The 25,332-nt window shown below is 40.6% G+C and overlaps 1 protein-coding gene across 5 annotated transcripts in view; it reads left to right on the top strand.

Moving 5' to 3' along the window:
- Nucleotides 1-25,332, top strand: part of ABCG2 (ATP binding cassette subfamily G member 2 (JR blood group)) — a 142,316-nt gene that overhangs the window by 48,027 nt on the left and 68,957 nt on the right. Inside the window, exon 1 of one of the 5 annotated variants that reach the window (XM_054485307.2) lies at nucleotides 3,260-3,391. The exons of 3 other annotated variants lie outside the window; for them this stretch is intronic. The gene's annotated coding sequence lies outside the window, so the exon portion shown is untranslated. Of the gene's footprint in view, nucleotides 1-3,259; nucleotides 3,392-4,538; nucleotides 4,731-25,332 lie in introns of those variants that run through there. One more of the 5 variants, XM_054485308.2, reaches the window with a different exon arrangement.

Below are 25,332 nucleotides of genomic sequence, written 5' to 3'. Positions count from 1 at the left end.
CTGTTATATTGGAGTGTATTTCTCTCTTTAGTCCTAATAATATTTGCTTTATATATTTGGGTGCTGCGGTGTTGGGTACATACATGTTTACAATTGTTATATCTTCTTGCTGAACTGACCCCTTTATCATTATATAATGGTCTTTTCGAATTTTTTGTCTTACATATGCATAGCTACATCTTCTCTTTTTAGGTTTCTATTGGTATGGAGTGTCTTTTTCCATTTCTTTATTTTCAGTTTATGTGTGTCTTTATAGGTGAAGTGTTTCTTGCAGTCAACAGATCATTGAGTTTTGTTTTTTTAATCCACTTGACGACTCTATATCTTTTTATTGGAGAATTTGGTCCATTTACATTCAATGTTATTACTGATAAGTAAGGACTTAGTCCTGCCATTTTGTTATTTGTTTTATGGTGGTGGTTGTTTTTTTCTTATCTTCGTTCCTTTCTTTTAGTCAAAGTGATTTTCTCTGGCAGTATGTTTTAATTTCTTTTTAGTTTTTGTGTATCTGTTGTATCTTTTTTGATTTGAGGTTACTATGAGGCTTGCAAATAATATATACATTTTGACACAGGGTCTCACTCTGTCACCCAGGCTGTAGTGCAGTGGTGTAATCACAGCTACCTGCAACCCCAACCTCCTGGGCTGAAGTGACCTTCTTACCTCAGCCTTCTGATTAGCTGGGAGCACAGATGTGCACCACCACACCAGGCTATTTCTTTTATTTTTTGTAGGTATGGGGTCTCCCTCTGTTGCCTAGGCTGATCTTGAACTCTTGGGCTCAAGCAATCCTTCTGCCTCAGCCTCCCAAAGTACTGGAATTACATACATGAGTCACCATGCCTGGCTTCAAATAATATCTTATAGCCCATTCTTTTTTTTTTTTTTTTTGAGATGGAGTCTTGCTCTGTCACTAGGCTGGAGTGCAGTGGCATGGTCTTGGCTCACTGCAACCTCTGCCTCCTGGGTTCAAGCGATTCTCCTGCCTCAGCCTCCCAAGTAGCTAGGATTACAGGCACGCACCACCATGCTCGTCTAATTTTTGTATTTTTAGTAGAGATGGGGTTTCACAATGTTGGCCAGGCTGGTCTTGAACTCCTGACCTCATGATCTGCCCGCCTCAGCCTCCGAAAGTGCTGGGATTACAGGCGTGAGCCACCGTGCCAGCTAGCCCATTCTTTTAAACTGATGACAACTTAACACTGATTGCATAAACAAACTAACAAGCAAAGAGAAAACTAATAAAAATGCTACACTTAACTTTATCCCCTCACTTTTTAGCTTTTTGTTTTTTTTGATTTATATCATACTTTTTATGTCTTGAAAAGTTGTTGTAGTTATTTTCATTGGTTTATCTTTTAGTCATTCTACTCAAAATATGAGTAGTTTACACTTTGCAATTACGGTGTTATAATATTCTGTGGTTTTCTGTGTACTTATTATTACCAGTAAGTTTTGTACCTTCAGGTGATTCCTTATTGCTCATTAACATTCTTTTTTTTTTTCCTTATTTATTATACCTTTTATTTTGAGACAGGGTCTCACTCTGTTAGCTAGGTTAGGGTGCAGTGGCATGATCTCGGCTCACTGCAACCTATACTTTCTGGGCTAAAGTGAGCCCCCCCACCTCAGCCTCCTGAGTAGCTAGCTGCTACTACAGGTGCACACCACCATTTCCATAAAAAAATTTAAAAATTTTAAAATTTTTTTTGTAAAGGCAAGGTCTCATTATATTTTCCAGGCTGGTCTTGAACTCCTGGGATCACACAATTCTCCTGCCTTGGCCTCCCATGTGCTGGGATTATAGGCATGAGCCACTGTACCTGGCCAATGTTTTTTTCTTTCAGATTGCAGTACTCCCTTTATCATTTCTTGTAGGATAGGCCTGGTGTTGATAAAATTCCTCAGTTTTTGTTTATCTGGGGAAGTCTTTATTTTTCCATATTTGAAGGGTATTTTCTCCAGACATACCATCCTAGGATCCAGGTTTTTTTCCTTTAGCACTTTCAATATGCCATGTCACTCTCTCCTGGCCTGTAGATTTCCACTGAAAAGTCTGCTGCCAGGAATATTAGAACTCCATTATATGTTACTCATTTCCTTTCTCTTGCTGCTTTTAGGATCCTTTATCTTTGGAAGTTTGATTATTAAATATCTTGAGGTAATCTTATTTGGGTTAAATCTGCTTGGTGTTCTGTAACCTTCTTTTACCTGAATATTGATATTTTTCTCTAGTTTTGAAAAGTTCTTTGTTATTGTTCCTTTGAATAAATTTCTACCCCCCTCTCTCTATCTCCTTTTTAAGGCCAATAACTCTTAGCTTTGTCCCTTTCAGGCTATGTTCTAGATTTTGTTGGCATGCTTCGTTCTTTTTTATTCTTTATGTGTGCATGTGTTCTCTGCCTGTGTATTTTCAAATAGCCTGTCTTCAAGCTCACTCATTATTTCCCTGCTTGATCAATTCTGCTACTAAAATCCTCTGATGCATTATTCAGTATGTCAATTGCATTTTTCAACTCCATAATTTCTGTTTGATTCCTTTTAGTTATTTCAATTGTTTTGTTACATTTTTAGGACTCTGATTCCTATAAATAGGATTGTAAATTCCTTCTTTGTGTTATCTTGAATTTCACTGAATTTCCTGAAAACAGACATTTTGAATTTTCTGTTTGAAAGAAAGGTCATATCTCTCTGTCTCTCCATGATTTGTCCTTGGTGCCTTATTTAGTTCATTTGGTGAGGTCATGTTTTCCTGGATGGTTTTGATGCTTGAGGATGTTCATCAGCATCTGAGCACTGAAGATAAGTATTTATTGTAGTCTGGGCCTGTTTGTACCTATCCTTCTTGGGAAGGCTTTCCAGGTGTACGGTGGGAGTTGAGTGTTGTAATCTAAGTTTTTTATCACTGTAGTCATATCTGCATTAGGAGGCACCCCAAGCCCTGTTGCGCTATGGCTCTTGCAGACTCACAGAGGTAAAATCTGGTGGTCTTGGGTAAGATGCGGAAGAATTCTCTGAATTACCAGGCAGAGACTCTTGTTCTTTTCCTTTACTTTCTCCCAAACAAATGGAGTCTCTCTCTCTCTATGCTTAGCCACCTGGAGCTAGGAGAGGGGTAACACAAGCACCCCTGTGGCCACCACCACTGGGACTGCACTAGGTCAAACCTAAAGCCAGCATAGCACTGGGTGTTGCCTAAGGCCCATGGTAACCACTGCCTGTCTACCACCTATGTTGACTCAAGGTGTTAGGGTTTGACAATCAGCAGGTGGTGAAGTCAGCCAGGTTGTGTCCTTCCCTTCAGGGCAGCAAGTTCTCCCTGTCCTGGGGAGGTCCATAGATGTCGTCTGGGAGCCAGGGACTGCAGTTGGAAACCTCAGGAATCTACCAGGTTCTGTATTCCACTGAGGCTGTGCTGGAGCCCAAGCAATAAGACAAAGTCCTTCCCACTTCCCTCTCATTTCCACAAGCAGAGGAGTCTCTCCCTACTGCCCAGTACTGTCCCAGGCCTGTGGCAAGTACTGCCTGCCCCAGGGTTCTTCAGTCAGCTTGTATTGAATGCTGCTAGGTTTGGGACTCTCCCTTCAGGCAGTGGGCTCCCCTCTGGCTTAGGGCAGGTCCCGAAATACTGTTTAAGAACCAAGGCCTGGAATCAGGGACCCCAAGAGCCCATTTGGTGCCCTACCTCACTGTGCTAAGCTAGTACCTACGCTGCAAGACAAAGTCTTCATTACACTTGAGAGTACTCCTTTTCTTAAGCAGAAGTAGCCCCTCCTCATAGCCACCACAGCTAGGAATGTGCTGAGTCACAGCTTAAGCCAGCAAGTCTCTGAGTCTCACCCCGTGCCCACAACAAGTACTGCCTGGGTACTGCTACTGATTGTTGAGGGCCCAAGGGCTCTTTGGTCAGCAGGTGATAAATCCTGCCAGGACTGTGTTTTTCCCTTCAAGGCAGCAATTTCCCTTCTGGCTCAGGGTGTTTCTAGAAATGTTATCCAAGAGCTAGGGCCTCACAACTCTGACTGGTTCCCTATTCTACTGTGGTTGATCTGGTATTGAAGTTGCAAGACAAAGTCATCTTTACTCTTCCCTTGCTCCTGCTCAAGTGGAAGGGAGGAGTTTCTCCCAGAGCTGTGAGCTGCACTGCCTGAGCTTGGGTAAGGGTTGGTGCAAGCACTCCCTTAGCTGCCCCAGCTGGTGTCTTACTAGGTCATGTTGCCCTTCAAGTCCACTGGTTTTGAGCCCAGCATAGCACCAAAACTTTTCCAGGAATTGCTGTTTTCGTGGCCTATTCTGCCGTTCCAGTTTATTTAGAACCCCAGAGCACTTTAGTTCATGGTTATAAGGCTTGCTGGAACTCTGGTCCTGACCACTGGGATAGGCAAATTCCCTCTGGTTACCTCTGGTCTAAATGCTGTCTTCATCAGCATTGATTCTGCCCTGTGTTCTTTCCACTGTGACAGGGCAGCACTGAGTTCCAGTGCGAAGTGTTCCTTTCCATTATGACAGGGCACCACTGAGTTCCAATGCAAAGTCCCATAATCACTGTGCTCTCCCTCCCCCAGCACACAGATTCTCTCTCCATGGCAAGTGGCCACTGCCGAGAGATTGGGGAGGGGTGGTGTCCGCAATTCAAGACTGTCTTTCCTACCCTCTTCAGTGTTGCTTTCGGCGATATGAAGTTAAAGCCCATACTACGATCGTTCATCTGATTTTTGGTGATTGTGAAGGTGCTTTCTGGGGTGGATAGTGGTTCAGTTTGGTGTTCCTGTGGGGAGGACAATTGATGGAGGCTCCAATTCAGTGATCTTGTTCCACCTCCTGTCTCTCCCGCTTAGTTTTTATTACATAAAAATATTTATGTTTATAATATTTCAATCATGTTCTACAATATATCATAATTTCCACAAGGGTAATATTCTTTTTTTTATTTTTTATTTTATTTTGATACGGAGTCTCACTCTGTCGCCCAGGTTGGAGTGCAGTGGCGCAATCTCGGCTCACTGTAAGCTCCGCCTCGCGGGTTCACGCCATTCTCCTGCCTCAGCCTCCCGAGTAGCTGGGACCACAGGCGCCTGCCACCATGCCGGCTAATTTTTTTTGTATTTTTAGTAGAGACAAGGTTTCACTGTATTAGCCAGAATGGTCTCGATCTCCTGACCTTGTGATCCGCCCACCTTGGCCTCCCAAAGGGCTGGGATTACAGGTGTGAGCCACTGCGCCCGGCCATTCATTTTTATATAAATGTATTTAATGTGTTACCAGTCTTTTTGCTTCTCTTTTCCATAGCTCTGTTTATCTCTTTTGATTAGCTGGGTTTTGATGTTAAGCAGTATTTTTCAACTAATGTTCGTGGACATTATCTAACCTGACTTCTTTAATGCTAGAGAATACTTGCTATAACTTGACACCATTTACGGCACATGGAGAAATACTATGACTTCAGGAAATTAAGTATAGAATAAGCAGACTTCATTATTAGGGAAGATGTGACATTTAAAATTAGATTTACTTTAAAATTTGTAGAGGGTGGGTACAGTGGCTTATACCTATAATCCCAGAAGTAAGAGGCCAAGGCGAGAGGACTGCTTGAGTCCAGGAGCTCAAGACCAGTCTGGGGAACATATTGAGACCCTGTATTTAAAAAAAAAAAAAAAAAAAAAGAAGATTAGCCAGGTGTGCTGGCATGTGCCTGTGGTCCCAGCTATGTGAGAGGCTGAGGTGAGAGGATCACTTGAGTCCAGCGGGTTGGGGCTGTAGTGTGCTGTAACTGGGCCATCACACTCCAACCTGAGTGAAAGAGTGAGACTCTGTCACCAAAAAAAAAAAAAAAAAAAAGCATTCTCTTTGGTTTCATTATTGTATTTATTATCTGCCTATTGAAAGTAAGTTAATAGCTTTCATTAAAGGAGTTGATAAAAGATGACATGAGATAAATAAAAAATTAATTATAAAGAGAACAGGAGAGGAGGAAATGATATCAGTAAAGACTGGGTTAAGAATAATCAATAATCATATCAAGCTGGGTGCAGTGGCTCACACCTGTAATCCCAGCATTTTGTGAGGCCAAGGCAGGTAGATTGCTTGATTCCAGGAGTTCAAGACAAGCCTGGGCAACATGGCAAGACCCTGTCTCCACAAAAAAGAAAAAAAAACCGAGAATAATCATAATAATTAAACACAAAAATTAGATCTGTAGACAAAGCATTTACAGACGAATTTTCTAATCATTACTATCAATACATCAGGAGAAACAACATTTTTCTGTAAAGAACTCTGTGAGGAATTTTTCACAAGGGTTGTTATATATGGAGTATTGGAAACATGACACACACAAAGGATGAATAACGTAGCAAATGTCTGTAGTATCCCCACAACCATTATTCAATCATAACCTAACGTCGTGCTTGCTTCAGATATTTTTATTTCAGAAATAAAATAGAAGAATACAAATTATGCTTCCTAAATGCTATTTCTCACTCAAAGGCATCAGAGCTTCTTAGATAAATGGTTGGTTCCAGATCTGAGGCGGGAAATGAAAAATGAGCCTGGAGCATGTTGTTATGCTAGAAAGCAAGAATGCACACGGAGACTACTAACTTGAAGGCAATTTGAAGGGCCTTCCACTGGCCAAGATATTTTGGGAATCAGTAAGAATAGCCGCAATGTAGTAAATACATTATTTCATGAGACCATGAAGATAAACAATTCATTGGCCAGTCACCTTTGGATTGTGATACAGAATCACACTTGTTATTTTGAAAACAAATAAAGGAAAAGAATCTAGCAGTTACTCTGCCTGTTTTGAACATACTGGACCTTGAGGTGAACAAATTCTTAATGAAGTATTCTCTTTAAATAAAATTTCCAGCTAATAAATGAAGAAGGAATTATAAATTTAGCCTACTACACATTTGTAACCCCTAATGAAATACTTAATGGGTCTAGTAATAATCATCAAAAGAAGAGAGACAATCAGGCATTTGGAGCTTCCTAATGGAAGTATACAATACCTAGGATGTACTCTTGTCAAATGATTGGACTTGAATCTACTCAAGTTTTTAGATTTATAATTTTGCAGTAAACAATGGAAGGCAAAAGAATGTGGTTAATGAAACTATTTAGACGCAATCATGTAGAACATAATTCTGTTTCTTAAGTAAATCAATTGTGTAGTAGTTTGCTGGGCTGCCATAATAAAGTATAATACTTGATTTAAACAACAGAAATTTATTTTCTCACTGTCTTTTTGTGTTTCCGAATTTCCTCTTCATATAAGAATACCACAAACCTGACAAAAACCAGCAATGGGGAAGGATTCCCTATTTAATAAATGGTGCTGGGAAAACTGGCTAGCCATATGCAGAAAACTGAAACTGGACTCCTTCCTTACACCTTATACAAAAATTAACTCAAGATAGATGAAAGACTTAAATGTAAAACCCAAAACCATAAAAACCCTAGGAGAAAACCTAGGCAATACCATTCAGGACACAGGCATGGGCAAAGACTTCATGACGAAAACACCAAAAGCAATTGCAACAAAAGCCAAAATTGACAAATGGGATCTAATTAAACTAAAGAGCTTCTGCACAGCAAAAGAAACTATCATCAGCTGGGCATGGTGGCTCACGCCTATAATCCCAGCACTTTGGGAGGCTAAGGCGGGTGGATCACCTGAGGTCAGGAGTTCCAGACCAGCCTGACCAACATGGAGAAACCCTGTCTGTCTCTACTAAAATTACAAAATTACCTGGGCATGGTGGCGCATGCCTGTAATACTATGTGGCCATAAAAAAGAACGAGTTTATGTCCTTTGGAGGGACATGGATGAAGCTGGAAGCCATCATTCTCAGCAAAGTAACACAGGAACAGAAAACCAAACACTGCATGTTTTCACTCATAGGTGAGAGTTGAACAGTGAGAACACATGGACACAGGGAGGGGAACATCACACACCAAGGCCTGTTGGGGGGTAGGGAGCAAGGGGAGGGAAAGCATTAGGACAAATACCTAATGCATGTGGGGCTTAAAACCTAGATGATGGGTTGATAGGTACAGCAAACCACCATGGCACGTGTATACCTATGTAACAAACCTGCACATTCTGCACGTGTATCCCAGAACTTAAAGTAAAATAAAAAGAAAAAAAAGAACACCAGTCAGGTTGGATTAAGGCCCACCCTAAAGACCTCATTTAATTTAATCACTTCTTCAAAAATCCTGTCTACAAATACAGTTACATTCTAAGGTATTGAAGATAGCACTTCAACATGAATTTCTCGAGGACACACTTCTGTCCATAACAAACTGTAAGGGGGAAATAGAGTGTGAGTGAGATCCTTTAACTAAACAAGTCTGAGACGCATCGGCCAAAAGTAATATGGACATTATTTGGATTTTGATTTGAAAATTTAAACATGAAAAATTATGAGACAATCAGTGATATTTGTTTTCTTTTTTCTTGTAGCAACAGGGTCTTGCTACATTTCCCAGGCTGTTCTCAAACTCCTGGGCTCAAGTAATCTTCCCATCTCAGCCTCCCAAAGTGTTGGGATTACAGGTATGAGCCACCATGCCTGGCCAACAATTAGAGATATTTGAACAATGACTGGATATTTCATGCTATTGAGAAAATTTCAATCCCTGGCACTTCCATCAAAATAAAATAAATGTAAAAATAAATTGTCCATTGTTTAGATGTGATAATGTTGGGGTTTGCTTGAAAAATAGAATCCATATCTTTTATAGATATCTGAAAATAGTTATGAATAAAATTAGGCATTCGGAGCTTCCTAATGGAAGTATACAACACCTAGAATGCATTATTGTCAAGTGATTGGACCTGAATCTACTCAAGTTTTTAGATTCATAATTTTACAGTAAACAATGGAAGGCAAAAGGATGTGGTTAATGAAACTATTTAGATGCAATCACACAGAACATAATTCCATTTCTTAAGTAAATCAATTGTGTAGTAGTTTGCTTTCTGAAATTTGTTTCAAAATAATCTGTGGGAAAGAGGGAAAAAAGGCAGGTATCAATGAAACAAAGATTGGCCACTAGTTGATGATTGATACGTAGGGGTTTGTCATACTATACTTTCTACTTTGGAAATGTTTCAAAATTTCCATAATAACAAGAAAAAGTGAATATGATGACCAATATAATTGAGGACTTCCATTTTTAGCAATATTGCAATGTTAGAAATCCTGAAACCACTTGACCTACATAATAATGAAAAATACTTGATAATGTGTTAAAAACTGCTTTTCAATGTTTAGATGAGTCCACTAAGATCAGTAATGGAACAGGAGCACAGACCAGGCAATTAAGCTACCCTTCAAAGTCCCTGTGTGCCTTGAGCCCTACAATGCTATTTATGACCTAAAAAGTTCACTACACAGAGAAGACAGGGGACAAAGCCCTGAATCCACACAGAATGAAAGCTTATCTTCATGCATACTGTCTGGAGCTCAGAATGAGCAAGCCAGAAAAAAAACCCATCCTGCAAAATAGAGAAAACATTTCCATCTTGGGCTGGGCTATGAATGGAAGTTTAAAAAAAGAAGAAATAAAGCCTCCTCTAAGAATTTGTAGCCACTGGCCAGATCTTAAGTGGTTTGGGATCTGAATCTACATTCTTTGTATGATTGAAAAACCACAAGTCTATACTTTATTTACTTATTAATTTAATTAATTAATTAATTTTTTTTTTTTTCCCTGAGACAGAGTCTTGCTCTGTCTCCCAGGCTGGAGTGCAGTGGCGTGACTCGGCTCACTACAACCTCCGCCTCCTTGGTTCAAGCGATTCTTCTTCTTCAGCCTCCTGAGTAAGCTGGGATTACAGGCGGGTGCCACTGTGCCTGGTTCATTTTTGTATTTTTAGTAGAGACGGGGTTTCACCAGGTTGGCCAGGCTGGTCTCAGGTGATCCACCCGCCTCCGCCTCCCAAAGTGCTGGGATTATAGGCGTGAGCCACCATGCCCAGCAATTTTTTTTTTTTTTTTTTTGAGACGGAGCTTTGCTCTTGTTGCCCAGGCTGAAGTGCAGGGGTGTGATCTTGGCTCACTGCAACCTCTGCCTCCCGGGTTCAAGGATTCTCCTGCCTCAGCCTCCCGAGTAGCTGGGATTACAGGCAACTGCCACCATGCCCAGCTAATTTTTGTATTTTTAGTAGACATGGAGTTTCACCATGTTGGCCAGGCTGGTCTTGAACTCCTGACCTCAGGTGATCCACTTGCCTTGGCCTCCCAAGTGCTGGGATTACAGGCATGAGCCACCGTGCCCAGCCTTATTTATTTAATTTTAGAGATGGGGTCTTGCCATGTTGCCCAGGCTGGAGTGCAGAATCTACTTGCAGGCGCAATCATAGCACACTGTGGCCTAGAACTCCTTTGGCCTCAAGTGATCCTCCTGCTTTGACCTTCTGAGTAGCTGGGATTACAGGCACATGCCATCATGCTGGGCCCCACATGTCTGTAATTCAAAGGCTGTCAGGATGGGTAATATTCCCAGGTGTCTGAAAGCAAACACAAACTTTCCCAGATAAGTGTATCCTCCTCAATCCTCAAAGAATTCCTACAGAGAGGCAGCCAACAAAAAATTCATAATAATAAAAAAAGAGATCAAGCAAGCCATAGATAATAGAATCAGAAACACAAAGACTTTGGATATTATAATTATCAGAATTAAAGTAAATAACTCTGCTTGAAATGTGAAGACGTCATTGAAAACATGAGGAAGAACAGGAGACAATCAGATAATTAGCCAATTTGAAAAAGAACGAAATAGTACTTTTAGAAATAAAAACCCTAGCCAGGTGTGGTGGTGTGTGCCTGTAGTCCCAGCTGCTGTGGAGGCTGAGGCGGGAGGATGGCTTGAGGCCAGGAGTGTGACAGCAGCCTGGGCAATGTGTGGTGAGACCCTGTCTCCAAAAAAGTTATAAAAAAAAAAATTAGCAAGGCATGTTGGCATGCGCTTGTAGTTCCAGCTGCTCTGGAGTCTGAGATGGGAGGCTTCCCTGAATCCAGGAGTTTGAAGCTGCAGTGAGCTATGAATTGTGCCACTGCACTTCAGCCTGGCAACAGAGAGTGACCCCATCTCTAAAATTAAAAATAAAAATAATAGAAATTAAAACCCTGATAATTGAAATTAAGAATTCAAATGGATAGAAGATTAAACAGGAGGTTAATACAACTGTATAAAGAATTAGTGACCTGGAAGGTATATCCCACTCATTTGTGGGATCTAAAAATCTTATCAGCTTGAAATAATGGGTTATAAGATAGTATTTGCAAGCCTCATAGTAACCCCAAACCCTAAAACATACAACAAATACAAGAAAAATAAAGGAACAAATTAAATCATATCACCAGAGAAAATCACCTTTACTAGAAGGAAAACAGTAAGGAAAGAAAGAAGACCACAAACAAACAAACAAACAAAAAACAAGAAAATAAATAAAATGGCAGGACTAAGTCCTTACTTAGCAATAATAACATTGCATGTAAATGGACCAAATTCTCCAATCAAAAGACATAGAATGGCTGAATGGATTAAAAAAAAAAAAAAAAAGCAAACCTGGCCAGGTGTGGTGGCTGACGCCTGTAATCCCAGCACTTTGGGAGGCTGAGGCGGGTGAATCACCTGAGGTCGAGAGTTCGAGACCACCCTGGCCAACATGACAAAACCCCATCTCTACTAAAAATACAAAAATTAGCCACACTTGTAATCCTAGCTACTTGGGAGGCTGAGGCAGGAGAATTGCTTGAACCTGGGAGGTGGAGGTTGCAGTGAGCTGAGATCGTGCCATTGCACTCCAGCCTGGTCAACAAGAGTGAAACTCTTGTCTCAAAAAAAAAAAAAAAAAGCAAGACCCAGTGGTCTTGGGGGTATTGCAGTCTCCAGCTATTATTGTACTGGGGCCTAGCTCTTTAGCTCTAATAATATTTGCTTTATGTATCTGGGTGCACTAGACTCCACTAAAGAAAAGCCTAGACCCGATGACTTCATTGCTGAATTCTATCAAACATTTAAAGAAGAACTAATACCAATCCTACTCAAATTATTTCAAAAAATAGGGAATACTTCCAAACTCATTCTGTGAGGCCAGTGTTACCCTGATACCAAAATCAAAGACACATCAAAAAAATGAAACTACAGGGAAATATCTCTGATAAATATTGATGCAAAATCCTCAACAAAATATTAGCAAGCTGAACTCACAATACATTAAAAAAGATCATTCATTATCACCAAGTGGAATTTATTCTAGGGATGCAAGGATGGTTCAACATATGCAAATCAATCATTGCGATATATCATGTTAACAGAATGAAGGACAAAAACCATATGATTATTTCAATTGATGCTGGAAAAGCATTTGATCACTTTCAACATCCCTTTATGACAAAAACCTTTTTAGAAAACTGGGTATAGAAGGAACATACCTCAATATAATGAAAGTCATTTATGACAGACCCGTAGCTAGTAACATACTGAACGGGGAGAAACTGAAAGCCTTTTCTCTAAGACCTGGAACACAACAAAGATGTGCACTTTCACCACTGTTATTCAACATAGTACTGGAAGTCCTAGCTAGAGCAATCAGTCAAGACAAGAAATAAAGGTCATCCAAATTGGAAAGAAGTCAAATTATCCTTGTTTGCAGATGTGATGATCTTATATTTGGAAAAACCTAAGGACTCCACAAAATAATTATTAGAACTGATAAACAAATTCAATAAAGTTGCAGGATACAAAATCAACATACAAAAATCAGTAGTACTTCTATGTACCAACAGTGAACAATCTGAAAATGAAATCCCACTTACAGTAGTGACAAATAAATTAAATACCCAGGAATTAACTTAGAGAAGTGAAAGATCTCTACAATGAAAACTATATAATCCTGATGAAAGAAATTGAAGAGGACACCAAAAAATGGAAAGATATTTCATGTTCATGGATTGGAAAAATCAATATTATTAAAGTGTTCATAGTACCCCAAATAATCTACATATTCAATTCAATTTCTATCAAAATATCAATGCCATTCTTCATTAGAATAGAAAAAAACAATCCTAAAATTTATATGGAACCACAAAGGAGCCAGAATAGCCAAAGCTATCCTCAGCAAAAAGAGCAAAACTGGAGGACATAACATTACCTGACTTCTGATTTTACCACAGAGATATAGTAACCAATAGAATCATACTGGCATAAAAGTAGATATAGACAAATGGAGCAGAATAGAGAACCCAGAAGCAAATCCACACACCTACAGTGAACTCACTTTTGACAAAGGTGCCAAGAACATACACTGGGGAAAAGACCACCTCTTCAACAAATGGTGCTGGGAAAACTGGATATCCATAAGCAGAAAAATAAAACTAGACCCCTATCTCTTGCCATGTACAAAATTCAAATCAAAACAGATTAAAGAGTTAAATCTAAGACCTCAAACTATGAAAGTACTCTAAGAAAACACTGGGGAAACTCTCTATGAGATTGGACTCAGCAAAAATTTCCTGAGTGATACCCCATGAGCACTGGCAACCAAAGCAAAAATGGACAAATAGGATCATATGAAGTAGAAAAGCTTCTGCACAGCAAATGAAACAACAGTGTGAAGAGACAACCCACAGAGAGGGAGAAAATATTTGCAAACTACCTAGCTAACAAGGGATTAATATTCAGAGTATATATGGAGCTCAAACAACTCTATAGGAAAAAAAATCTGATGATCTGATTTTAAAATGGACCAAAGATTTGAATAGCCATTTCTCAAAAGACAACACACAAATGGCAAACAGGCATATGAAGAGGTGCTCAACATTACTGATTATGAGAGAAGTGCAAATCAAAACTACAATGAGATATCCTCTCACCTCAGTTAAAATGGCTTTTATCCAAAAGACAGATAATAACAAATGCTGACAAGGATGTGGTGAAAAGCGAACCCTTGTACACTGTTGGTGAGGATGTAAATTAGTAAAATCACTATGGAGAACATTTTGGATGCTCGTCAACAAACTAAAAATATAGGTACCATATGATCCAGCAATCCCACTGCTTGGTATATACCCCAAAGAAAGGAAATCATTATATCAAACGGATATCTGCATTCCCATTTTGTTGCAGCATGGTTCACAATAGCCAAAATTAGGAAGCAATCTAAGTGTTTGTCAACAGATGAAGGGATAAATAAAATGTGGTACATATACATAATGGAGTACTATATAGCCATATAAAAGAATAAGATCCTGTTATTTGCAACAACATAGATGGAACTAGAAGTCATGATGCTATGTGAAATAAGCCAAGCACAGAAAGGCAAACATTGCATATTCTCAGTCATTTGTGGGATCTAAAAATCAAAACAACTGAAATGGAGATAGGGAGTAGGAGGATGGTTATCAGAGATTGGGAAGGGTATTAGGGGGTGAGAAGGAGGTGGGGATGGCTAACGGCTACAAAAAAAATAGAATGAATAAGACCTAGTATTTGATAGCACAGTAGGGTTACTATAGTCAATAATAATATATATATATTTTTTTTTGGGAGACAGAGTCTCCCTCTATCCCCCAGGCTGGAGTGCAGTGGCACTATCTTGGTTCACTACAACCTCCGCCTTCCAGGTTCAAGCAATTCTCGTGCCTCAGTTTCCTAAGTAGCTGAGATTACAGGCATCTGCCACCACGCCTGGCTAATTGTTTGTATTTTTAGCAGAGACAGGGTTTCACCATGTTGGCCAGGCTGGTCTTGCACTCCTGACCTCAGATGATCCACCAGCCTCGGTCTCCCAAAGTGCTGGGATTATAGGCGTGAGCCACCACACCCAGCCAATAATAATTTCATTGTACATTTTATAATAATGAAATGAGTATAACTGGATTGTTCGTAACGCAAAGGATAAAATCTTGAGGAGATGGATACCCCATTTTACATTATGTGATTATTATACATTGCATGCCTGTATCAAAACATTTCATGTATACATAAATATATGCACCTGCTATGTACCCACAAAAATTAAAATTAAGAATTAAAGAAAATAGATTGGCTGATGGTTTTGTCACCCACAGTATAATGTTTCTTGGTCTAATATTATGATGACAGAGGGAAGACTAAAATGTAGTTTTAGGTGAGATGTTGACATCATACATTAAGTATGCCAACCAGATGTGAAAAAATTCCAAGTCACTGTATAATGAATCATAAGTTTATTTAATGCTGATTGTGCTTTAATTTTAATTGCTCCCATAAATAAAATCTTATCTCTATAGGCAATAAAATGTTTATAGTAGTCAGAAATGGATCATATGAAAGGTCAGTCTTTCATGAAACTCTTCTCCCTTTTCACAGCAAGGCAGATTCAGGTGAGGGTAGATAGGTTCCTGAATTACATAAGATAAGCTCGCTTTTATTATTCAGACAACAAATATTTACTGAGTATTCCTTGTGTTCAAGGCACTGAACTAGGCAATATATGGAAATATCCTGAGATGTAAGACACGCTTTCCTATACCTCGTAATTTCCATTTGTGAAACCCCAAGATTTTCAGACCTTGAAGTCATCTCTAGCTTCTTTGTCTTTCACCTTCAGTATTCTGTCAGTCACCAGCTTCTGTAAATTCTTCATTTACAATGTTTCTTTGATGCCTCTTTTCTCAGTTTAAGTCATCTCTTTAGTTCAATCATTTTTTTTTTAATTTCCAGACTGATCTCTGCCTTCCTACATCCCACCATCCATTCTATACATGAACAGAATAACCTTTATTATTTTTTTTAACTTTTACTTTAGGCTCAGGGGTATAGGTGAAGGTTTGTTGTATAGGTAAACTCGTGTCATGAGGGTTTGTGGTGCAGGTTATTTCATCAACCAGGTATTAAGCCTAGTACCCAAGTTATTTTTTCTGCATCTCTCCCTCCTCCCAACCTCCACCCTCAAGTAGACCCCAGTGTCTGTTGTTTCCTTCTTTGTGTTCATGAGTTCTCATCCTTTAGCTCCCATTTATAAGTGAGAACGTGTGATATTTGGTTTTCTGTTCCTGCATTAGTTTACTAAGGATAATAGTCTCTGGCTCCATCCATGTTCCTGTAAGACACGATCTCATTCTTTTTTATGGCTGCATAGTACTTCATGGTGTATATGTCTTACACCCTCATGGTATATACATATATACCAGTGCATTTTCTTTATCCCATCTGCTAATTATGGGCATTTAGGCTGATAAGATTAACCTTTCTAAAACATTACGTTTATAACTGAAAGAGGAGCCGGTTGCTCGCTGCCTGTGGAATGAAGACAAAATAACAAGAGTGAGGTATGATAAAGAGTGAATTTTATTATCCATTGCCAGCAAGGAGGAAAGTGGTCAGAATACTTTACAAAAATTTCCACTTTCCAATTTCTGGAGAGAGGACAGGGATTTCAGAAGAGGGGCTTTGAATGCCGGAGAGGCAAGGGGGCTAGTAGGTGCCAGGTGGCGTGGGCTTGCCCCAGTAACCTATCTTGAATTATTGTTCCATCTGGTGAAGGGGCCAGCACCTTCGTGGGCTCATCCAAGTTACAAATCAATCCCAGTCAGTCTTGCAGTCAATATCTAGCTGGGAGTGAACCCTGGCCTAGAAGTCATCTCCGGCTGGGAAGAGAATCCCAGAAGTGCCTTTTTTTGTGTCAGGATTAGGCCCCTGAAGCTTCTAAAGAAATATATGACCAGATAAATGAGTATGATGTGAGCTTAAAAAGCATCCAGGTAAATAAATGTGCATAAGGCATGAGAGCATAAGGTGGGAAAGGGAAGGGAATAGAGTGTTAAAACACATTCAAAGGCATATTTCAAGACAACAGAAAACACATCTGTGGTTTGTTTCAAAGCTGTGTCTTGAGACTGGCGGGAAAGGAGGAAAGAAAAAAAAGTTTAAAAATGCAGCTTTTTTTTTTTTTTGAGATGGAGTCTCACTCTGCTACTCAGGCTGGAGTGCAGTGGCACAATCTCGGCTCACTGTAACCTCCACCTCCCGGGTTCAAGCAATTCTCCTGCCTCAGCCTCCCGAGTAGCTGGGACTACAGGTGCATGCCACCATGCCTGGCTAATTTTTGTATTTTTAGTAGAGACAGGGTTTCACCATGTTGGCCAGGCTGGTCTCGAACTCCTGACCTCAGGTGATCCACCCACCTCGGCCTCTCAAAGTGCTGGGAATACAGGCATGAGCCACTGTGCCTAGACCTGTGTCTTGTTTCTCTTCTTTAGTGCCAAACATGGGACCTAATGTAAGGGAGCCCTCAAAAAAACATTGCTTAATGAGGGGTTAGATGACATCTGCTTGAGGGAGAAACGGAATCATCATTTACTTACTTTCCTCTACAATACTGATCTTCTTGCTATTTTTCTGTTTTGTTTGTGCCGTTTGGAGCATAATCAAAGGGAGAAAATAGTTTCACATTTTGGGCCTCCATTTAGCCATACTTGTGGATGATGGGTTTAACTGACCATTAGAACTCTTTTCTTATCTAACACTTTAGGGTGTATTGCCAAACTGGAAAGGAGCCAAAGGCCCATCAAGAGTAGATAAATAAATTACATTGTACTCATACAGTGGAATCCTCATAAAGATAAGAATGAATAAGCCTTTATGACCTGCAAAATATATGAATTTCATGCAGATAATATTCAACAAAAGAAGCCAGTCTCAAAATGGTAACTACTTGCTTGGTTGGGCATGATGGCTCATGCCTGTAATGACAGCACTTTGGGAGGCTGAGATGGGTGGATCACGAGGTCAGAAGTTCCAGACCAGCCTGGCCAACATGGTGAAACCCCATCTCTACTAAAAATACAAAAATTAGAAGGCGTGGTGGTGCATGCCTGTAATCCCAGCTACTCAGGAGGCTGAGGCAGGAGAATTGCTTGAACCCAGGAGGCCATGGCTGCAGTATCCTGAGACTGTGCCACTGCACTCTAGCCAGCGTGACAGAGTGAGACCCTGTCTCCAAAAAAAAAAAAAAGTTAACTACTTCATTTATATACAGTTTTAAACAGACACAACTAATATATAATGATAGAAGTCAGAATGGATGGGATGACCTTTGGGAGGGATGACCTTTAATGGTAATAGATGTTACCTTTGGAAGGGATGGAGCTTGAGGGAGGCTTCTGTGGCATTGCTAGTACACTTTTTTTTTTTTTTTAATCTGAGTGACAGGTATGCAGGTGTGTTCACTTCGTAAATATATATCAAGCTGTCCACTTAGATTTCCTGTACTTTTTTGGTATGTTGTACTTCCCTACAAAATTTAGTTAAACAAAAGACTTAATGTATGTTATACTTCCCTACAAAATTTAGTTAAACAAAAGACTTTTATAGGTACTGAAACGTAGTTTGGTGAATTCTTAACATTTAACCTTTTAGCTTAATCTGCAGAGACAAATGTTATATAGTCTACTGTTCTATCTGACTCTGCAGGTTAATTATCAATACGTAGTTTTTTTTTTTTCACTGCAATCTAATTTTTAGAAGTGAACTTTATAACCAAATAAACTTTATAACCAAATGATTTTTTTTTTTTTTTTTTTTTGAGAGGAAGCCTAGCTCTGTCACCAGGGTGGAGTGCAGTGGCGAGATCCCAGCTCACTGCAACCTCTGCCTCCTGGGTTCAAGCGATTCTCCTGCCTCAGCTTCCCGAGTAGCTGGGACTACAGGCGCATGCCACCACGTTCAGCTAATTTTTGTATTTTTAGTAGAGATGGGGTTTCACCATGTTGGCCAGGATGGTCTCAATCTCCTGAACTCGTGATCCACCCGCCTCGGCCTCCCAAAGTACTGGGATTACAGGTGTGAACCACTGCACCTGGCCCTAAATAAACTTTATAACCAAATGAATTACTTCTTAATTGGTCTCGTCTGCTGTATAAAGCAAATTATATGAACCAAGGTGTTCTGGCTCTAGCATCTGGGCTCTTACTCCCCCCAAAATCCCCTGCCCGCTCCCCGATGCTGTCTCTCTCTGTGTAAAACCCACCTTCTGTTCACTTTCCGTGTCTAAAAGACTTTGACACCTGCTTTTTGACATGTCTTGTCTCTCCATGATTATTGCTATCTTGGTAACTTCTGTGTTTATTTTGATGATCATCCCATCACCCTAGCTTCTGTGCTCTCTGATCTCAACTCCATCTCCAGGATAGGCAGAATTCTAAAGATCTCCCTCTCCCCTAACCCCTACAACTCCAGTTCATTCCCTGGTTATTTCATCAAACACTAATCTAGGTACTGATCTGAAGGATTTTGAAGTTATAACTAAAGTCCTAAGTCAGATGACTCTAAAATACCAAGATTGTAAAGGTGGGCCTGATTTAATCACATAAGCCTTTTAAAAGGCAGAAAGAGCCTGGGCACGGTGGCTCATGCCTATAATCCCAGCACTTTTGGGAGGCCAAGGTGGGTGGATCACCTGAGGTCAGGAGTTCGAAACCAGCCTGGCCAATATGGTGAAACGCTGTCTCTACTAAAAATAACAAAAATTAGCTGGGCATGGTGACACATGCCTGTAGTCCCAGCTACTCGGGAGGCTGAGGCAGGATAATTGCTTGAGCCTGGGAGGTGAAGGTTGCAGTGAGCCGAGATTGTGCCATTGCACTCCAGCCTGGGCAACAGAGCAAGATTCCATCTCAAAAAAAAAAAAAAAAAAAAAAAAAAAGGCAGAAGGGACAGTTGGGTTCGAAGTTTGAGAAGGACTCAAACTGTTTTGAAAGCGGAGGGGCCACATGGGAAGAAATGGAGGCAGCCAAGAGGAGCTGAGGGTGCCCCTGGTTGACATTCAGCAAGGACACAGGAAACTCAGTCCTGGAACCAAAAAGAAATGGATTCTGCCAACAACCTTACTCTGCTTGGTTCTTTAGAGAAGAGTGTCCAGCTAAGAGTTCAGCTGGCTGACACTTTGACTTGGCCTGTTGATACCCTGAGCAGAGCCTAACCTAGCCTAGACTTCTGACCTCCACAATGGGGAGATAATAAATGGGTGTTGTTTTAAGACATTAACTTGATGGTAATTTGTTACTCAAGCAATAGAAAACAAATACACTTTCCTTCCATTTCCATAACCTCACTCTTGTGTTCAAACCGTGGGACCTTATCAAAACCTGGAATGTGAATATTAAATGCCAGTATCCCACTCAGTGACCTGATCCTCCTGTTTCAACTTTTGCCATCTCCATGTGACCCCTCCATGTACTTTCTTTCTCTCTGCCTATTCCTGGCTTTGCTTTCCTATGATGATGAATCACTTCACTCACACGACTCCTTTGCTTCATCCTTCTATTGCCTTACTCACCCAACAAAACCGTACCCTAGAATTTATCTAACCCTTTACCTTCACATCTTTGTGAATGAGAAAGCCATGCCCATTTGCAGCTTTCAAACCACTGTTTATAGAGTCCCATCCCAAGCAGTAGGGGCCTTGGTGTTGCTGTGCGATCTCTATGTCTCGTATTAGCGTTGGGAGGAAAAACTTCCTCTGCCAACTTAGGTCCAGTGCTTGGGGGCCTGTAAATTAATTGGCAATAGATGGATTAACAGGAGAATAGACAAGGTTTATTTACACTCGTTCAGGTGAAGAGGCTCTCTGTACAGTTAGGATGAGAATTTATATGCCAATAATATGGGAAAAGGGAGGAGGAGAGAAAGGGATCTATGGGAAAGCAAATATACTTTTATGGAAAGACAAATGGGCTTTTAGGGAAACAAATGATGGTACGACAATTTGTGATTATGTTCAGTTATGCAATTTGTCATTCAGGTGCAAGTGGTCTCCTTCCTGGCAGTGTAGTTTTCTTCCTGGCAGTGAAGTCTCCTTATTGGCAGTGAAGCTCACCAAGAGGGAATTTATGGCAGCTTCACTCTCTGAAAGCTCTGGCTTTAATCAAATAAGGGAAGCTCCAGAGAGGCTTCTTTCCCTATCTGCTGTGTCTTAAATGTTTCAGTTTAAAATACTCTTCATACCAACTCAGTGGGTGCCAGTGGGTCCCTCCATTAGCATCCTCTTCCATTTCCTTGGGGCCTTGTGGTGAGCAGAAAAATGGCCTCTCAAAGGTGTCCATGTCTTATTCCCTAGAATGTGAATGATAGGTTACTTTAGTGAAGGAGAATTAAGGTTCCAGATGAAAAGAAGATTGTTAATCAAATGATTTTCTCTCTCTTTTTTTTTTTTTTTTTTTTGAGATGGAGTCTCCCTCTGTTGCCCAGGCTGGAGTGCAGTGGCACAATCTTGGCTCACCACAACCTCTGCCTCCCGGGTTCAAGCGATTCTCCTGCCTCAGCCTCCCGAGTAGCTGGGACTACAGGCATATGCCACCATGCCCGCTTAATTTTTGTATTTTTAGTAGAGACAGTGTTTCACTGTGTTGGCCAGGCTGGTCTTGAACTCCTGACCTCGTAATCCACCCGCCTCGGCCTCCCAAAGTGCTGGGATTATAGGCGTGAGCCTGCCCAAATGAATGTACCTGGCCCAAATAACTTTAAAATAGGGAGATTATCCTGGCTTACCCAGTGGGCCTATTGTAATAACAATACTTACAGGTAGAAGAGGGAGGCAGAAGAAAATCAAAGATGTGATGACAGAAGCAGGGTCACAGAGCTGCTATGCTGCTGGCTTTGAAGATGGAGAAAGGGGCCAAGAGCCAAGGAATGCAGGTGGCCTCTACAAGATGGAAAAGCTTCCAGAAAGGAACACAGACCTGCTGACATTTTGATTTTAGACCACTAGACCCATTTCAGACTTCTGACCCATAGAAATGTAACATACTTGTGTTGTCTTAAACCACTAAGTTTGTGGCTATTTGTTATGGCAGCAATAGAAAACGAATAGAAGTCTATTCAAATATTCATCATTTTCCCAAATCCTGAATCAGCCATTCACACCCACACCCTCAGCACATCCATCAACTTCAGAGAGAAAGTATAGTTATGGGCCAGATATTTATTTCAATTTTCTCTAATTAAAACATTTACCTCGGCCGGGTGTGGTGGCTCACACCTGTAATCCCAGCACTTTGGGAGTCCAAGGCAGGCAGATCCCTTTGAGGCCAGGAGTTCGAGACCAGCTGAGGCAACATGGTGAGATCCCATCTCTACTAAAAATACAAAAGTTAGCCAGGCATGGTGGTGTGCACCTGTAATCCCAGCTACTTGGGAGGCTGAGGCAGGAGAATTGCTTGAACCCAGGAGGTGGAGGTTGTGGTGAGCTGAGATTGTGCCACTGCACTCCAGCCTGGGCAACAAGAGTGAGACTCTGTCTCAAAAACAAAAATCAACAACAACAAAAAATCCATTTACCTCCATGAGGATACATCCAACTTCCTTCCCTTTTGTTACAATTTTTTAAAAAGTTTCTGTGTTAGTCTGTTCTCACGCGGCTAATAAAGACATACCTGAGACTGGGTAATTTATAAAGGAAAGAGGTTAATTGACTCACAGTTCGGCCTGGCTAGGGAGGCCTCAGGAAACTTACAATCATGGCAGAAGGGGAAGCAAACACATCCTTCTTCACATGGTGGCAGGAAGGAGAAGTGCCGAGCAAAAGGGGAAAGCCCCTATGAAACCATCAGAGCTTGTGAGAACTCACTATCAGAACAGCAGCATAGAAGTAATCACCCCTGTGATTCAATTACCTCCCACCAGGTCCCTCCCGCAACACGTGGGGATTATGGGAACTACAATTTAAGATGGGCTGGGAGCCGTGGCTCACGCCTGTAATCCTAGTACTTTGGGAGGCCGAGGTGGTGGATCACCTGAGGTCAAGAGTTCGAGACCAGCCTGGCCAACATGGCGAAATCCTGTCTCTACTAAAAATACAAAAATTACTGGGCATGGTGGCACGTGCTTGTAATCCCAGCTACTCAGGAGGCTGAGGCAGTAGAATCGCTTGAACCCGCAAGGCAGAGGTTGCAGTGAGCTGAGATCACACCACTGCACTCTAGCCTGGGCAACAGAGCAAGACTCCATCTCAAAAAAAAAAAAAGATGAGATTTGGCTAGGGACACAGCAAAACCATATCAATTTCCTTTTTTTAAATATATATATATATATAAAGGCAATTTTATAACTTATTTGATGTATTTGATGCTCAGTGGTTAGTTCTCATCCACATTGACTATCTGTAGATTTTTGAAAATGGTAACAAGTATATAGGTAACCAGGTATGTACCAAATTATAGAGCTTGTTTGGTGAATCTTTACCCTCATTACATTTTCTGAACAACTGCACACAGATGCGGTATGGAACATTCCTTATTCCTTTGGCCCAGACAGCTTTGTTGAACTTGGTATTAACACACACATCTGGAGTTCCCATCTCCTTCATGGCAAATTTCCAGATCTCTCTGAGTGCCCCAGGGGCACACTTCTTGAAGCCCACTCTATGAATGCGCTTGTGAATGCCAGTGGCTTATTCTTGGGTCACTACCTCGTTTATGGCAGAATAGCCCTTCTTCTTCTTGCCACTTTTCTTTGCAGGAGCCATTCTGCCCGGCCCAATTTGGAAAAGAAGAGCGTGAGGGATTCTTAAGTTTCCTGTTCTTTTCTAATTCTAATTCCTCTGGATCCCACTTCCATTATGCTTCCTAAGGGACCTGATACTACCAATAACCCTTTCTTTCTTTATGGCTTGTCCTCTTGGCATGCACACATGTTCTAGTCTGTCTAATTCAAACCAAATGAATATTTTCTCTGAACCCTAAGATAGCCTCTAGCTATATTCCTTTCTCTCACCTTCCTTTTATACTGAAATCTTTAGGAAGAGTTTTAAACTGTTTCTATTATTTTATTTACAATAACTGTTTGCACCATTATAGACTGAACTTTCTCTTGCCAAATTAGTCAAAGGCCCTGATAGCTGTGAGCTGGGCTGTGGGGGAATACTGTGCACATAGCCTCTCTTCCACTGTTATTTTCTTAACTTGGAGTGGTAATGAAAATAGATATACTCAGACTGAATACATCTGTTATATATGTAACCCAAATGTCCCCAGGCCCATGGTGAATCCTGTCTGAAACCTGACCTTGCCAGGGGAAAATTGACAATTCTAGAGTTCACCTTTGGAGTAAGCACTAAGAAATGTAGCATACTGGGGCCTTACCAGCTCTTTGCAACTAGTGCACAGGCATTCAGCAGGAGTGTCAATATGGGGCCTTATAAATACTGGGCAGTGACTCTTGTCTGGTAAAATAAAAGAAAGGTCCTGTGGTGGAGGGCAGAGGGCAATGGCTTGGAAGGCTGTGAGTCACTTAACCTTTAACCTTGTGCGAATCAGTCTCCTTTGCACTGGTGACTTATCTGTAAAATGAGGAAAGTCATCTAACATCTGACCTAATGAGGAAGGTCCCTTTTCTCTAAAATTCCATGGCTAGCTCCAAAAACAATGCTAACTTACAAGTTAAAATGACTCATTTCTAGACAATGCAATACATTTATAAAATGCTGGCTTTAATCTGAACTTATCAAATAGAATTTGATAAAATATTACGATGAGGTTAGGAAATAATAAAACTTTATTTTGAATTTTTATTTAATTTACCACTGCCTCCCAATATAACTTTAGTTAGCAAATAAACCGACCTATAAATATGAAACATCACAATCTAAAATATTTTTAAAATTAGACTTAAATTAAGGAAGAATTTTTTTAGTTTTAGTCCTATTTGAAGTGAGGACTCTAAGTATTGTCATATGTCTTTATATGTATATTTTATCAGTTTATTTTACTTTTAAACAAAATCCATTTTTCATTATAAAATTTATAATTTTCTAAATTTGTTACATAAAATTTAGAAAATTACACTAAAATACAAGATAAGAGACATTCCATGTTACTACCTAGAACAAATGAACACTTTCCTGCTATTTTTCTTTCTTTTTTTTTTTAGAGTGGGGTCTCACTCTGATCATGGCTCACTGCAGCCTTGAACCCCCGGGCTCAAGCAATCCTTCCACCTCAGCCCCACAAATAGCTAGGTCCACAGGCATGTGCCATCACATCCCGCTAATTTTTAAAAAATTGTTTGTAGAGACAGGGGCTCCCTGTGTTGCCTAGGCTTGTCTCAAATTCTTGGGCTCAAGCAATCCTCTGGCCTCCTCCCAAAGTGCTGGGATTACAGGTGTGAGCCATCACACCCAGTGTAATTTAAAATATTTTTTTTAATAGAGATAGGGTCTCACTATGTTGCCCAGGCTGGTCTTGAACTCCTGGGCTCAAGCAATTCTTTTGCCTCTGCCTCCCAAAGTGTTGGGATTACAGGAGTGAGCTGTCACTCCTTGCCCAGCAATTTTCT

This window comes from Pongo pygmaeus, chromosome 3 (genome assembly GCF_028885625.2).
Source record: "Pongo pygmaeus isolate AG05252 chromosome 3, NHGRI_mPonPyg2-v2.0_pri, whole genome shotgun sequence".
Lineage (NCBI taxonomy): Eukaryota > Metazoa > Chordata > Mammalia > Primates > Hominidae > Pongo > Pongo pygmaeus.
The sequence above is the reverse complement of the archived record's forward strand: the minus strand, read 5'-3'. Positions and strand labels throughout refer to the sequence as shown.